The sequence below is a fragment of the Aptenodytes patagonicus genome, chromosome 25 (assembly GCF_965638725.1).
Source record: "Aptenodytes patagonicus chromosome 25, bAptPat1.pri.cur, whole genome shotgun sequence".
Classification (NCBI taxonomy): domain Eukaryota; kingdom Metazoa; phylum Chordata; class Aves; order Sphenisciformes; family Spheniscidae; genus Aptenodytes; species Aptenodytes patagonicus.
Window position 1 is genome coordinate 1,978,285 of NC_134973.1, and position 16,602 is coordinate 1,994,886.

The window sequence follows — 16,602 nt, forward strand, 5'->3', positions numbered from 1 at the left end:
CACGGGGCTCAGTGCCTTGTGAGCACAGGAAAGCTGTCTAGCAGACCCTCCTCCTAGCCCCCAAAGTCCGGGTACCTGAGGCCGCTAGCCTTATTGCAGGTCTTTCCAAGGATGTGGAACCAACAACATCTGACTTCAAGAGCCTGGAGCAGAGGTGACCTCCGCTGATAAAAGTGCTGACTGAGGCAGAACCGTGCCTGCATGCTGCCCGCATTGTCACCTTTGTCATGCTGCATCCCTAACTGAAAGCTCAAAGAGCCCAGGGGAAGGCCAGGCAAGAGACAAGTCAGCAAATGAAAAGGGGCTGCTCTGTCCTCTTTGTGCCAACATCCCCACTCAGCCTTTTTTTCAAGGACACAAGCCTTTGAGAGATGAAAGGTGCTGCACAGAGTGGCGACTTCCAAATCATAGACGTGGCCCAGAGGTGACTGGTTGTTTGCTGCAATGTTCCTGATGACGTGGGTAGGAGAGTGGGTCCGGAGGGAAAAGGAGGAGGCAAAAGGCAGACCCCAGGGGCAGGAAAGAGCTGCAGTGTCCTGGGGGAGCAGAGATGTCAAAAGGAACGAGAGAGGAGGGAGTTATGTAAGTAGGGAGAGCCAGCCGTTAAAGAAAGAGCCTGAACATTGGAGTCAGGAGCAGCAGGGTGTATAGGAGGACGAACACGGGACAGGCTTGACATGGAAAAGGCTTTAGAAACTTTAGTCTCGGTGAAACGGTGAATAAAAGCCAGTCTGAAGGGATCCTGAGGGATGAGAAAGGACAGGAATGCAGGCAGTGACTGATTATTTTTAGATAAAAGGAGTTAGGAGAGCGTTTGCTCATCAGTGGACTGGGACCATTTTTATGAAACTCTGGGCACACTGGCACTCCAGTTCAGACCAAGGACTGTCAGAAGATAAAACTAAAAGACTAAACCTCCTGCGTTCACACCCATCTCCTGTTCTAGATGTGAACAAAGAGGTTTGGCGTGTTTCCCTGGCCCAGCCTGTGATGGGAGGTCGCACCGAGACCATCCCTCTAGGTACACAGAGATGCCCTTTCAATCATCCGAGCCCCCGGACCAGTTAGTCTGCAAAATCCTGAACTGGTTGGTAAAGATAGAGTGTCCTCTGCACACATGAAAGCAAGTGGCTGTAAAACAAGGAACATGCTATTTTCAGACAACAGAAATTTATCTGCTTTTATTTGTTTAGGGTGTTGATCTTCAAGTCTCAAGAATCAAACTGGCTTCTTACCATCAAGTTGCTAATCATTATGAAGTGTCGGGGAATGACATGTCTTTACTAGTGTGATACCACAGTATAATTTTAATAGAAATTTAATGCAAATTTTGTGATTTCTTTTACACAAGCTGATAAGGTTCATCTTTCCTGTCCAGGCTTTTTTTCTGAAAGAAAAACGACTACATTTACCTCAGGGTGTCATTTTCTGAAGATGGGTTTTGTCATTTGTTATGCTGTTAAACTCCACACTGATCTAGTATTAAATTTTTGTCTTGAGATTGTAACCATGACAAACTGCAACAGCTATCGAGGCCGTTGTCAAAATCCATCTGGACTTTTTGCGCCTAAATTAAGTGTTCCAAATACTAACTTTGTTCCTAGAAAGAAAACTTCTTGACTCTGTATTGTAGGACCACGTTAGGAGATGCATCCTGTCTTGATTACATTGTTAGTATAAATAAGAGGTAGAGACATTTAAAAAATTCCAGCTGAATCCCATGCTTCAAAGGCAGCACAGCTCTTTGTAGGTGCAGGAGAGAGTTACTGCCCCCCCCCCCCCCCGACGCACCACTGCATTTTCAAGGGATGTATCAGATGTTTTCATGAACTTTGCAGGCCTGGTCCTTGTCTTGGCTGGCTCCAGATGCCAGACTGCAGGATGCTACAACTGAGAAAGCACAAGAAGGAAAAAGACTGGCAGCAGTGAAATTTCCTGAACGTTTGCTTTGATTATAGCAGTTTTTACATTCTGGCTAGGCTGCAGTTTGGCTTAGTTTGCAGCAGACAAATGCACAGTTACAATGAGAGCGGGGCAGATGAAAACAGGCTCGTGCGCGGTACCGAGCAATAGTAACAACGGAAGAAGCGGCAGCTGCTCTTTTCCCACCACCGGAGCTACATATGGCTTGCAGCACCTACCAGCAGAGATTTGGGTGGCCAAGAGGGACGGTGCCTGGCGGGATGGAAGGGCAGTGTACAAGGTGGAGGAGAAACCTCTGAGCCTGCTCTCGCATGCACCAGGTTCCCGTGGCTGTACATCTGCTTTCAAAAGCAATTGATGACACAAAGTTCATCCAAGCACAAACACAGGTTGCCACAGGATTTCCCAAGCCTTCCGCTCCATGCTGCGATACTCCAGGCTAAACAAACTTCCCGTCTGCTGCAATCGTTTCGACGCTTTCATTTCTGCCTGGGGGCGAAGTTCAGGCAGAGGCAGCTGAACCTGGCACCTCGTCCTTTCTGCAGACCAAGACGCTCTCGCTGATGGAATAAGCTCATTTTTTACATCTGTCTTCTGCTTGCCAGCATTGCTCTTGCCTCTACTCCACCCCGGGCTCAAAACCAGGAAAAGGACAGGAAAGTGAGTGAAAAAGGGTCTGTCCTTGTAGGGTTGATGTTCAGCTCACAATGTACATGTGCTTAGGAGCTCACCCCTCGGGATAACAGAAACCAGCTCAGGTCCCCTAAAGGCCAAAGGCAGCTTCTTTCTGTTAGCTACTCAGACCACCCAGGAAACAAGCTGATAAATAATATCCCGTATCAACTGCAAAATTACACAGAAACCTACCGGGACAAGATTCTGAGCAAGTTGCCAGTAGGGGAGAAACTGAGATGAACCTTTAATAATTGGTGTAAAAATTCCTTGCTGACCTCTTGTTATGATTAGATTAATTACAGAAATCACATAGAAAGTATGCAACATTGTCTTTATCTGTACCCTCATCTGCCTGGCTCAATCCAAACATAAAATTCATCAGCTGTACTGAGAAAAGCTTTTAGAAGTTCACATAATTCAATTAGACCATCAAAAAGATGATCTCATCATGTCAGTTCAATTATTCAGACTAGGGCAAGCTAAAATCTTTTCTGTTACCTGAACTGGAAGCCTTCTGCTGTGCCAGTCCTCTGGTAGCAATCCACTCATCTAAGGAAGAGATTCATTCAGATTTTATTCTTGGTTTTCAATCTAAATAGTGGGTCTTTTTGGGTAAGAAAATCCTCTAAGTCTGATATTAATCAGAAGAAAAAAAAGCATCCCGGACACCACAGGCTATTTTGCAGGGTAGGAGCAGATGCAGTGTGGGCTGGGGTTCCTGCAGGGGGGGATGCACACAACCAAGTTTAACGTCGGGTCTGGTCACAGAAGCTGTGCACTCTGCCTGCCTCCCACGGAGGTGTATTTTGGCAGAGGCCCCTTGGTCCACTTTGGCTTGGCATCGTGGGATTTCATAATGACGATGCCTCTGTGTTCCCTTTTCCTGCTGTTCTTGCTCATTTTAAGTTTCTCCATCCTCATGCATTCTGCTCCTGTCCTTTCACATGGCCCCCACAAACCCAAATGCAAGACGATGGGGTTTCCCTCCATTTGCTTGTCTGGCAGGACTTTCACTGGGGTCACTGGGAGATCAGCTGTGCATGCACATCCTCTTCTAACTCTTCCCCTGTTCTGTGAAAGGACCCAAGATCTGACCTTCAGCAAATCCTTTTCTCCCAGCGCTGCTGTATCTCATTCCTCTTAGCCTACACCCACATACTTGGTCTCCTGTCAATCACATATATTGCTTTGCAGTTAAGGTGCTGTGCTAACAGCCTGACTCTTATCAGGTGCTTGTTTCTAGAGACAAAATGCTTTTACCCTGAGCAATGTGTCGCTACTATTTCTTTTGAAGATGCCCTGCAGTTAATGCATCCTCCCCAAAACCCAAACATTGGAACAAGTGGATGAAAGGTGAGCTCATACAGATGAGCCTTTCAACCTCAAGCCTCACCCCTGAAACCGCCCCAAAGGCACAGACTTTAGCCTTGATCAAACAGAGCCATGAGCAGGCTGCTTGCGCTGCAGTTGGCTATTGTTCTCGGGCAAGTCCCAGCTAGCAGCAGTGACGGCCAGATCCGAGGAGGAGAGAGCATCCGAGAGCCAGCTGGTGGAGGCACTGTTTATGCTCCTGTTTGCTCACTTTGTCTCAGACACTTCCAAAAGCCTCTCAACTCCGGCAAAACAAATAAATAGCAAGCTGCTGAAGGAATCGTGAAGAACACAGCACACGGCAGCGACAAGCCGAGTCCTCCTTACAGGGGTGTAAACACGCTCTATCTGCACGGACCCACAACGCTACATGGGCATTTTTGCTACCCCCGTTTTATTCTAGGGACCTCCGATGAGGAGGTGGAGGCTCAAAGCTGCTCAGATAAGAGCGATGTGGTGATGTTCAAGTTGTGTGCTTAAATAGCTCTGCAGTGAAAAGTTTTCTCACCGATTAGAAATTAGTCAAGACATAAAAAACAAAATGTAGGAACAAGAAGGAATCTCTTTCAGCATGGAAGAGATTAGCAGCTCTATATCCTAACAATTTGTGCAAGAGACAGGATTACTGCCTATATTTAGTGACGATCTATAAAAGACAGTGAACAGTGGATGTCAGAAAGTTATGGCTTAAAGAAAATTATTTAGATGTGAGAATTATTTAGATGAGAATTTTGGATAGTCCCAGATATGAGAAAATTTTGAGGAACTTTGGAAGGACAGAAAAAAAAGATCAGCTGGGCAATAGGATGGCAGCTTAAAGCCAGCGATGCATATGGAAAGAAACGGTTTGAACTATTTGTGGTCTTCCTGCATTGTAAATCGACTAGAAGGCTTTGGTGTCACTGTAAAGAGCTCATTAAGAAGCATCTGCTCAGCAAAGCGTTCTGACCAGAAAAGCAGTACGACATTAGGATATTTAAATATAGGTTTTATGTAATGGTGAAAATATTATAGTGCCATATATTACATTAGTGATGATACCTCCTCATCTTAAACAGTGTGTTCAATGCAGTTCTGTTCCCCTCATTTGGAAAATGTAAATCAAGTTCAAAGAGTGCAAGAAGAAATGCTAAAGACTTGGAAGATTTCCATGTGAAAAGAGACTGCTTGGACTCTTCCAACTTTACATAAGAAATTAGTAATGGACAAAAATGAATTTCATTCACTAATGAATGGTATAGGGAAAGAAAAAAAATTATCTTCTAAAATGCTCTGTGTTGTACTGCTACCAGAATAAGAAGGAGGCACTGATATAAATCCAAATAACCTTTTTATGTCAAGCACCATTAAAACTCAGATGAAGTACTTTTGATCAGGAAACTCATTAGTACAATATAGTAATTTGTGCCCAAGAATTTAGTGAGATTCCAAAAAGAGTTACCTCCTCTTCCCATAGACACTTGCACACAGACAATGCCAATTGTCACAAATTCTTGTTAAATTCTCAGCCCTCTGGGAGACTCCAAGACTATTCCTTGAGCCAGAGCTCACACTCCTAATATACCACTGAAACTGAGATTTTAGACGACTCACTTGCCAACACGTTTTCTGTGGGAAACATCCAGAAATGCTTCTGTAATATCAAACCTAGTAAATCTAGGCTGCTGTTATCCACCTGTCAGTTTAGCTACCAACGTAACAATTAAGGCGTGTAAAATCCAATTCACATGCACATCCTTATGTCAAGCAATTTCAGGTAATTCCCTAACCTCCAACTACTGGTTTTAAAACCTCAAGAAAAAAAATCCATCGCGCTCCAATTCCAGATGCAACCCTGCGCCTGAGGGTAGAGCCAGCCGCGTGGTCGGGAACCCTTTGTGGGAAGTCCAGTGGTCACTGCAGGTTCTGCAGGGGACACCTTTGCTGCATTGCAAGTGGCCTCAAAGCCAGTCTCAAGGTGAAATTCACCCTCGAGTCTAGATGTTGATTCTTAGGAGTGAGCTTAGGGCCAGATTCAGGGCAAATTAGTACATTTGAGAGCTACCCCAAATACGCCCTGCATTTAAAGGGTGCGCCAGGTAATACCAGCTACACAGGGAGCCAACTCGGCCAGTGCATGCATGACTAAGCTGCAGGCACTCGCAGTGATATGAGTGATGTCAGCCAGACAAGGTGGCCCCAAGTGCTACCTGGAAATTTTCATTCCTCCCCTACTGTGAAGGCAGAAGAAATCCACAGGTGGTTGAAGTTCAGCTTCCCTTCCAGAGCCACGTGGCCTGGAGCTGGATCCCGAGAGAGAGCTCTGAAACTCGGGTGTTCCCAAAACCAGCCAGCTGAGGTAGAGCATAAACAGCAACAAAAAGTCCTCTTCTCTCCTTGCGGGTGGGATTGCTCCAGAGCTCCGAAGCGATGGGTAAAGGCTGAGACAGGGACAGTGGGGATTACACAAGTCTCAAGTGCTACGATTTGGACCAAAACTCGTAAACCCTTAAAAGAATCTTCTTTTTTGCAAATTTCCCCATGTTGTTCCTAGAAAATGCTTAAGTATTACTACTAGAGATTTTAATTCTCAAAGGGAAATCCACACCTCACAGGACCAGAAAGCTACACTGACAACACATTTCAGACTCAATTTCCCTCCCTGGCTACAAAAGACAGGCTCCTTCCCGGAGAATACTCCCAGGCCCTTCTGATGAGTAAGGTTTGGGGGTTTTTTTGGTATTGTTTTTCTGTTTGCAGGATACCCATTCCTTTTCAAGACACTGAACACACACCTCAAAAAATGCAATTTCAGTATTTCAGTTTAAAGCAAGGAAGATCATCTCAGAAAAGCTCACCATGTGATGTCCCGAGTGCCTGCAGGAGGCTGGTACAAGGGGTTCTTCCTGACCTTATGTCTGCAACATGGCTGCGGAGAAGAAATCTCTTGTCTCATCCAGCTTTGAGCCCCTGACAAACTGTTCCCGGAGCTGGTAAAACAAACTGTGCAACATTTAGAAATGTTTACAGACCTTTCACACAGTGATATTTTAAGGGCATACAATTTCCATGTATTTATACATTTTCACACACGTAGGGAAGAAGCCATCTTCTGTTATTAATATAAAGGGAAATTATCACGAAGGAGAAAAATGCAAATTAAAATATGGTCTTTGTAGGCAAGACCCCGAGGGAACACTGGTTAGGAATGTACGGCAAGAAGCAAAAAAGGGCAAAAAGAAGGAAAGGGCAGAAACCAGCCAGGCTGTGATGCTCTGCCCGCCTCTATCTTCAATTTGGTAAACGTTTCCCCGAGGCCACGATAGAGCTCAGGCGTTTTGGGCACCACTGTCTCTGACCTCTGCTTCCTCCCAGCACGAGAAGCAGCACAAGCGAAAAAGGGTGTGAAGGAGACATTGGCCAAGTGCCCTGAAGACATCGGGGAGGGCAGCGTTGTGCCGTGCGCCGAGCCGGCCAGCTGAGCTCGCCACCGCGCTGTTTCCAAGTGGGTATTACTGGAAACCAAGTCTTGAATAGGAGCCACTCCCTTTGCCTTTTACTAAAGCAGTGTGCTAATGCACCTGCCTTTAACAGATGAAGTCATGAATTTAAATCATACCTGAGCTTAAATACTTTGAACCGAAAGTTCACCCTTAGTGAAACTGCGTTTCACCGTCAGATCCGCAGGGAGCAAGGGAAGGGGAACGGACAATCTCAGATGAGGAGTGTCGGCGGGGACTTCTGCTAGGGACTTGAAACACTTCTGCCACCAAATTGCATGTCTCTCTTAATGCATAAAGTTTTCAAAGTTTTAAAAGCAACGCTGACGAAATATCTCTATCTTATACCCTATCCATTATATTTCACAGATTTCAGAAATTGTTTTTGAATACTTGGCACTACCCAATCAAAGTTTGGGGTTTGAAACGTTCAGTGCATTAAGACTACACCTACGTGGAAACTGAAATGTCTGTTTCCTTGGAAATTCTGTGATTTCAAACTCAATTTTCATTCCACTGCAGAGTGAAATGTCATATTTAGAAATTCTGCAAGAAATGAGATGTTAAAAAAGTTTTTAAAAGTTACTTGAAACACTCTGTTGTCATTTTGACAGGCTTCTTTTATATTCCTATTGTAATTTATTACATCAAGTAATAATTTTCATAGCAAAAATTATTTTGAAAGGAAAAATGGAAATGTGAAGTTCTTGTCATTTTAAAATGGAATATTTCAGCCTTATTTGCATGTTTGACTTTGCATTCAGAATATAATGGGCAAAATCCAACACAATTCTGGTGAAAGCTTCGATTTCAATAAAGCAGCGTTTTCTAAGAGGAAAATGTATGAGAATGATGCCCAGCTACAGCATAACTCCGTACTGACTCGTTCCTAGTCTGATCCCACTTGGTCACTCCTGCAATCCTTTGCCTTAGCTTTGATGTCACTTCAGCGAAGGTACAAGGTGGACAAGCACTCCTTGGAGTTAGGTAGGTGACGTCCGCCTCAAATCTTACATATACTTAGTAATCACCAATGAAGGTCACAAGGTTTTGACCACGTCAGAGAAATTCTGAGCTGGATAGACCTGGGGAATGAAACATCTCTTACGCTTAGCTGGATAGTTTGAGATGCCCTGGGGAGCAGGGTGGAGGATTTAAATCTGCTCACATTAGGGCTGGCTTGCACTTGGATGAATCCTTGCTAGAAGAAAACCTAAAAAGACCACTTTAATATTGTACATTTCCACTACCAACTATTGCTTTTTTATCTAGACATCTCGAGTGTGATAGAAAGCTGTTTCTTCAAGCTTGCTTGAAGTCCAAGCTCTCTTTTTAAGAGCAACAACCCATGCTATCCTAATTAAACAGGTGGAAAATAGATGTGCATACTGAGAAGATCCTTAGAATTACTGACATTTTTATCTTACTTCAGTTAATGAAAGGCGCTCTCACCGTTCCTGCTTTACAGTTTCACTGGACCGTACCGTTTGAGACTTACACGTGTTTGCATTACGGTGGCAAACCAGCCACAGAGCTTACTTCTATATAAACTGCATATCTTGACTTTGCAGGCTCCAAACCTGGCATGAGTTTGCTAAATCCTTTTGAGAACTTCATTCCCACAAATACGTGCCTGCAGCAAACTCCCAAAGGATGCCTTCTGCTACTGCTGCACCACTGCTGAACGAGCAGGCTCACAGGAACGGAGAACGACTCGAGTCCTCTCCAGACGAGGTCTCCCGGCACCGAAGCATCTGTCAGCAGGACGAGGACCACTGCTCTTCTGTGTGCAGCTCCTTGCAGGAGAAGAAACTCATGGCCTGGGTGACAAGTTTGGTGAAGAGGAAGGTAATCAACTCACCCGTGATCTTTTCAGCCAGGGAAGTAAGAGGTAAACAGCAGATGCTAAGTGAGGCTGGGGACTCCAAAGCTCCCTCTCCACAGCACACTTCTGCCACCTGTGTCATCCTGCCGTGCCTAACCTGGAAGAGATTTTTTTCATTTTCTGTTCCTCTACATCTGGAAAAATAAAAAAATTTAACTTTTCCAGGCCTTTGGGGTGATTAATTCCTTTAAGGTGGCAAAGGAGATTTTAGAAAGAATGAATGTTGTGAAACTTTGGATCACTAATAATGATATTGTTCCCAAAGGCACACTAGGAAACGCACACACTGCCTCTCATGACTCACAGTCTGATGAACCCTGTCGTTATTGCTTCTCCAAGGATATTTGCCATTATCTGTCACTCCTCATCTTTTGCTCCACACCAAGTGTGATCTGGCTTGGGCAAGGGCTCAGTGCTGTGCTGGGGTTACTGAACTTTGTCCTTCCTCATGCATGCCAGGTGTAACACAGCTCGGACGTGCTGCAGGTGTTGCTGCACCCCCCACCAAACTCTATCACACAGTGGGCCACCTCCAAGCCCTCAGATACCCCCAGGGCAGTTGAACGGAGGGAGCACAGAGGGGTTGGCAAGGCTCTGCTGGCAGTGGTTTACCTACTTCTTTAGCCACTCTGCAGAGGTGAGGAACTGGGAAAATGAGTATGAGGAGCACCAGACAAGGATGGCCTCGGCATCGCCAAGAGCCATCCTGCCCACCCAGAATGGGCAGCTCAGCACAGGACCATGCCACACGGCTGCCGCCGTTCTGCAGTTCATGCTCTCTCCTGCTCAACCAAGAAGGGAATTTGGGTTGAAGATGGTTTATATTAACATTACATCATGTGCAGGGTCATTTAGGCAGGAATTTCTGTGCTAGAGAGAGAGAGATGGGAGGTAGCACACCGCAGTGATCAGACGGCTCCAGGGTTGTCTTCAAGGAGATGCAAGAGCCTAAAAGCCAGGCCCTAAACTGCACAGACCATAAACTGTGAGGTCAGTGACACTGATACAGTGACGTTAGTACTGTTGTCTCCCCGCTGCTCAGAGTGCCTCCAGTGAAATCTGGAGCCGTTCCTGCTGATGGAGAGCAAAAGGGATGACAGATTTCCCTCTCCCTGCAGGGAATATCCCCTGTTGTAGAGGGTAAGAGCTGGGTGCAGGACGGGGAATCTGCTCTGCCTTTTTTTTTTTAAGCTGAGCCAGGATGGCTGCACCTGCATTTCACGCAGCCACAGGCTCCCTGTGTGTGTTACGGGTGAATAAGCAAGGCACCTGCAAATCCTCTGCAAAGCAGCAGGGCCTGCTAGCACACTTACACTTTAGGTAAAGACGTGCTAATGGATCCCTGTACTTCTTTAAAGGAGGTCCCAACAAGGGAATCCCTCAGGCTCCTGCAATGATAAGAAAGCACACCCACCTGGCTGCAGAAAAACCCAAATCAGGAGACATTTGTTATCAAAAAAGAAAAGCCCTTCTAAAGAATGCAATGCTAGAAATGCAGGTATACAGGATCTACACATATCTTTGAACACCTGACCTTCACGCTAATGCTTCTCACCACACTCCAAATGTATGGGCATCCAGCATAACTTCATGCCACAGGTGCTATTCTTTCCTCTGTGCAACGAACAAAAATGCCTCTCCATCTGTTCTTTCCTTGTGTCAGCATTTGTCTTCCTAACCATCTCCCTTCATTATTCCCCTCTTAACCATTTGATTGCTGAGGAGCGTAAAGCACCATGGCCAAATCCAGATCAGGCCTTGAATTTCAATATTTGTAAAATACAGAGGTGTCTAGGTCTGGGTTTCAGTGCGATCCAGCAGAGAAAGAGAAGACACTTGCAACACCAAGAGACGTAGCTGGGGTTATGAGTCACAGTTTTCAGTGAAAGCTCAGGGTCTGGCTTCAAGACCTCCACTTCTTCACGGTGCTCACGCATCCGCCAGCAAGTGCATTGTACAGTGTGCTGGTGCCTGGGGTAAGGCCAGCCCTTTCTACAAGGAGAGTTTTGAAATGCACCTGTAAAAGAGTTAATCTCATCTGTGGGATTGCAATCTGACAGAATTCCAGGCATTTGTACCATTTTCTTTCAGAAAAATCCTTTGGACTCTTAATCAGTTACAGGATTTAGTCGTATTATTTACAAACTGAAAGGAGAAAAAAGAACCACCCAGCAGGTCCTCGGTGAGACAATGCAGAGCCCCTCCTCACATTGACTGAACTGCGTCAGCACTAACCTTTCAGAAATCTCCTGTTGCAGAGGTATGACACCCAGACATACCTGGCTTTGATAGCCAGCAACTCAGAAGCTGAACTGAGCAAATTAAAACCATTATGAAATGGTTCTCGGGGTTTCTGCAGAGTTTACACATAAATTCTTGGAAGGGAAAGGTGGGCATGAGTGATGGCAACATGTCCTTGCTCCTCACCTTCAAATCAAGCGACTTTTCCACCAAGCAATGACTGTGATGAAAAGAGCTGGAGCTGTGACCAGTAACACTGGGAGCATCTCCACTGCCCCGTAACTCGCCCCCTTGCATTTGTCCCAAGGCAGATGGAGGTAGTTTGCCCAGTGAAGCCCCTATGGAGACCCGGTGCAGCGCTGGGGGTAGCGCTCCCCGTTTGCAGTGTGGGGCAGCTGACCCACGGTCTCCCAATCTGTTCCCAGCTGACGCTGTCCCACGCTGCCAGGCGTGCAATACCGTCTCACGGCAAAACACCACGTCAGCTGGCCTCCAGTGCAGCTCTTGCTCCACGGCAAACCCCGAACGGAAGAGAAAACCCTTGTCAATATGCTAATTTTTCTTTTTCAAAGATCAAATGAGAATAAAACATTTATTCTGCATCCTAGATATTCGTGTCCCCAATTCATTGAATGTGTCTTGAGGAAACTCTAGACAGATCACACCGCAGCTTCACCCTTCCAAGCTGCAGTACGATGAACTCTGAGATTATCTTCGCTCTACAAATGCAAATTTGATATCCTTTTGTGTTACGGGCGTAGGTACTGTTGAACCAAGCCTACCAGAGACTTTTGTGATCTCCCATGTTCAGCAGCAATATCATTACTACCCTTGGAATGGCCCGGAGAACACAAGATCTCAGGAGCCATTTATGGCTGCTGGTGCTGCTAGTTCGAATCAAGTTTCAAATAGCAGGTAAGAAATGGATTTATCTCAATAATTTCCTTTAATCCATTAACTAGTCAGACTGGCAATTTACAATCAAATTATTTTTCTTTTACCAAAACTTTTCTGCATAATTATTTTCTTAAAGTGTTTGCCCACATGCATTTAAAAAAAAATAAATCAAGAATTTAATTTCTAAATATATGTTACCTGCAAACGATCCCCATAGTGCTGGCAGCTAATGAATGCAACTTTGCACATAGTTTCACTGTAGCTTCTCTTCTGATAGAGGAGTTTAAAATAATTACAAAATTAGCATACGAAAAATTCATCAACAAAATCCCACTGTTTGGCAATCAGCTGTTAAGTGGCCAGAAAACAGTAATATTGCATACAATGCTGTGGGAAGGGCTTCAGGGGTTTATGATGAGCTGATCCATGTATGAATAAATGCTTATGATTTACCAAAAAAGCAGGAAGGAGCATTTAAATATTTTTAATCAAGGAAAAATTTACTTCTAAAACCTTTCAAGCTTGAACAATATTCCCGTCTGTAATTCCTTGTAAGCACTTAGTAGTAAACTTTTGAAAGTTTGGTGTTTGAATGTCATGTTTGCATAGATACTGAGGGTAAGATTAAACGAATATTTAAATTTTGATCAGACATGTTAGTTAAAAAGTTTCATGGAAATATCTAGAAGCAGATTTTTTCAAATCACTATTTGAAGTCAGCGTTGCTAATGGCAATTTCAAGGTTGCCATCAGCATCTTGTAGAGTACTAGATTATTAAAATCATTATTGTTGTAATGTAATTAAAACTGAAATAAAGGCTACAAAGACTCTTAAAGAAAATATATTTTACATATTGGAGCGCCGGTAATGCATCAACACATGACATTACCACTGTCTTCCTACGGTAAGAGCATTGTCTCACTGTTGTCTTACTGTTCTTTATCTGTAAAAATAAGCTTCTCAAAGAGAAAAATAATAAGCTTTCTGCCTTAAAACTTCAACCCTTCCAGCGCATCATCTATGGACATGGAAACATGCTTTTCGGAAGCTTTAGTATAATTTTCAGAGATGTTTGGAAGATATGAGAATCTCAATAATGGAGTTATTTCATTATTCTACATCAAAACGACCCTCCATGAACAGAACAATAACTCTGATGATAATTTTTTTTTCTGGTCAAAAGAATGCAGAAGCCTGAGCCACTCTCAGCCTACAGGTCTCACTGCAGCCTTTGCTGTTTGAGATACTTGACTGAAAGGACTTTGCACCAGTCTCCTAAGGAACAGCATGGAGGTAGACCCAGAGAGGTCCCTAGAGCCATGCTGCTGTGAAGTCCTCGACAGCATTTCTGGGACCTCGAGCAGAACTAAAGGAGCCTTGAAGGTCCATTGCCTTCAGTCACTTTTCCAAGAAAGTCCCTCGGACATACCCTCACTCCTCAGATGCTGAAAGGAGTATCTCCCACATGCCAAGCCCGATGGCTTTGTGGAGTTATGCTGTCAAAGTCACGGTGCACAGGGGAATCATAAATTGGAGTTAGGGATGTTTTCTCCCCAAAGGTCTAACGCTGGGGGAACTGAGATGTTCTAGTTGGAGATATTAGGTTAGAAAGGCAGCCAAATGGATTCTCAAATTCTTTCTTAAATTAGTCTATCCCTCCAGGCAAAAGAAATCATCCGCTGACAAGGAGAAAAGACAATTCCCAGCTAGCACAAGCCTACTAACCTCTGGCTTGCTTTTCCCAGAGTTGTTCCACCCTGAAATGAGTTCACCTAAGCCCAGAAACAGCCACAGAACCAGAGCTGAACAAGGAAGCCAGATGATAAAAGATTCCCAATCCTTCTATTGTCTCCTTTGCTATTAAATCTCTCAGTAATCAGTCAGTGAATTGGTCACATAACGCCCCTGACCTCAGGATGGTCACTGGAGCATTAAGGAAAAAAACCTCCTCGCTCTTGGGACTGTGCCAAATCCTCCACGCCTGAGAGAGGCAAAGACAGCCCTTCTCATGGGCTGCACTGCAAACACTGCTGCATCCCCAGCCTAGGCTCTGAAAACTGAATTTGCACAGGATTTAGATACTGAAATCCTGGCCTGTTCTACTGACAATCCCTGCTCTGCTGCATTTATTACCCTTCCCTTTGATGACAGCCCAGTGTTCAGAGCATTTGCCCTGAAACTAAGAGACATGGGTTCATCTACTTGTTTGAGAAGAATCAAAGCTGTTTTGCTCCTCTCCGAAGTATCCCAAACCTCTGTAAGAGAACTTGGACCTTCTCCCAAGAGAGAAGAGCAGCAGATGCATTACTTATATCTGCATGACTGCCGTAAGGATCATTCACGTTAGCTCCGTTTGCAATAATTCTATATTTATGTAAGAATTTCACACAGTAGTGTGTTTTTAAATACTTCTCACTGCAGAGCAGATAGCAGTGCTAAATGTACTGGGAAAGAGAAGTTAGTGCAGTCAGAAGCACGTACACTAGGAAGTACACCTATGTGTGCAAAGCCATGGCCCAAAGGAGTTCAAGGAACAGTCTTTGCCTCCAGCTAAATTGGTCCTTATTGGGTCTAAACGTGCTCTGGTAAAATATCATTATTTATCTGCATCGCTTAGCTGATGACACCAACAAAATGCATTGTAATTTTGGATTCTTCCCCGCTGACCTCAAAGGCATTAAGGGGTTGGAAGGGTCTGTGGACCTCTTTTTCACACCCGCATTTCACAGCACAACTGTTGGGTCTCTGCTGAGCTGGCCCTTGGCTAGGGGAAGAAAAGTCTCAGACAATTTGTTAACAGCAGCATCGAGAACGGATTATTTCTCATCTAGTTTAAAATCTGTAGGAGCAGCTTCTTTCCTGGGGCCTTAGGATCTTAGCTGGAACACAGATGTAATGGCAAGATTCAACAGTAGCTTAATGCAAGACAAATATTTGAATTTGTAACATTGCAGTTTCATGATGGTTATTTCTTTTTGCCCTGAAGGGAAAGACTGGACCAACACAAACTTTTCCTTGCAGAAATCAGTTTTGGTTTGTTTTCATATCGGAACAATTGTTTTCAGATGGCATATATATCAACAGCTGAGCAATCAATACGTGCACATATTTCCTTAAAACTAAGAAAAAATGGGTAAATCTTGTGCTTCCATTAAAGAAAAAACTTCTAGATATTGAAGGTGTATTTAAGTCAAAGCATCTAACAGGGGAATTGTCTTCCTTTCAGTTTCTGTTTTGCTTTGTTTTTTAGTCAGCCTGACAAATATGCAGCATTGTGTTCTGGCCTCGTCGGGACTCATTTCAAAGTAAATACATATAACTAGTCAAAATAAAGGGCAATACAGAACCTGAATGTTTTACCTCCAACTTCATTCAAGCCTGTGGTCTGGAACAGAAGAAATGTAGCCGGTGACTCTGGGGGAAGAGATTTGCTTGGACTCATTTCTGTTTCTATGAGCAGAAGTCTAAGCGTGATGTGATATAAGCCAGATTGCTGTTCAACCGGAGAGGAACAAACATCCTCTGATACCGCTTTTATCCCCTGAGTAAATAACGCTAAGAAACTGCAGAGAAGCCTTTAATACCTTCCCTGCTTCTTTCTTGGATCATTCCCACATTAGGAACACTCTTCTTTGAACTGAACTTATATTTCATTTAATGAGGTAAAAAAAAAGCTCTTAAAATTTGAAAATGTAAAATGGAGATGAAAACAATACAAAACAGATATATTGACTAATTGTTTTTCTTATACTTGTAAAGCCTGTAATTGCTGAATTATTGTCTGTTGTAAGAACTGCTGGAAGCAAGAAATATTAGTCCATATACTAATATAAAAAAAGACATAGCTAGCAGAATTTCTTTGATACTGTCTGAGCAGAACCCTTACATTTGGAGAACGCATTGTCTCCTGTATTTATTTATTCTCAGACTTGCACTAACTGAGCTGTATGGACAACGTATGTCCAAGACAAGCCTTAGAATGGCACAAGAAGGACACGGTGCGAAAGTATAAAACTGACACAGATTCAGGAATTTGGTATAGATAAGGATAAATGGGCCTGCGCGGTGGTCTACATTACCAGGTTTTGCTGCTTTCGTTATCCACGATTATTCATTTAAATCCCCCAAAT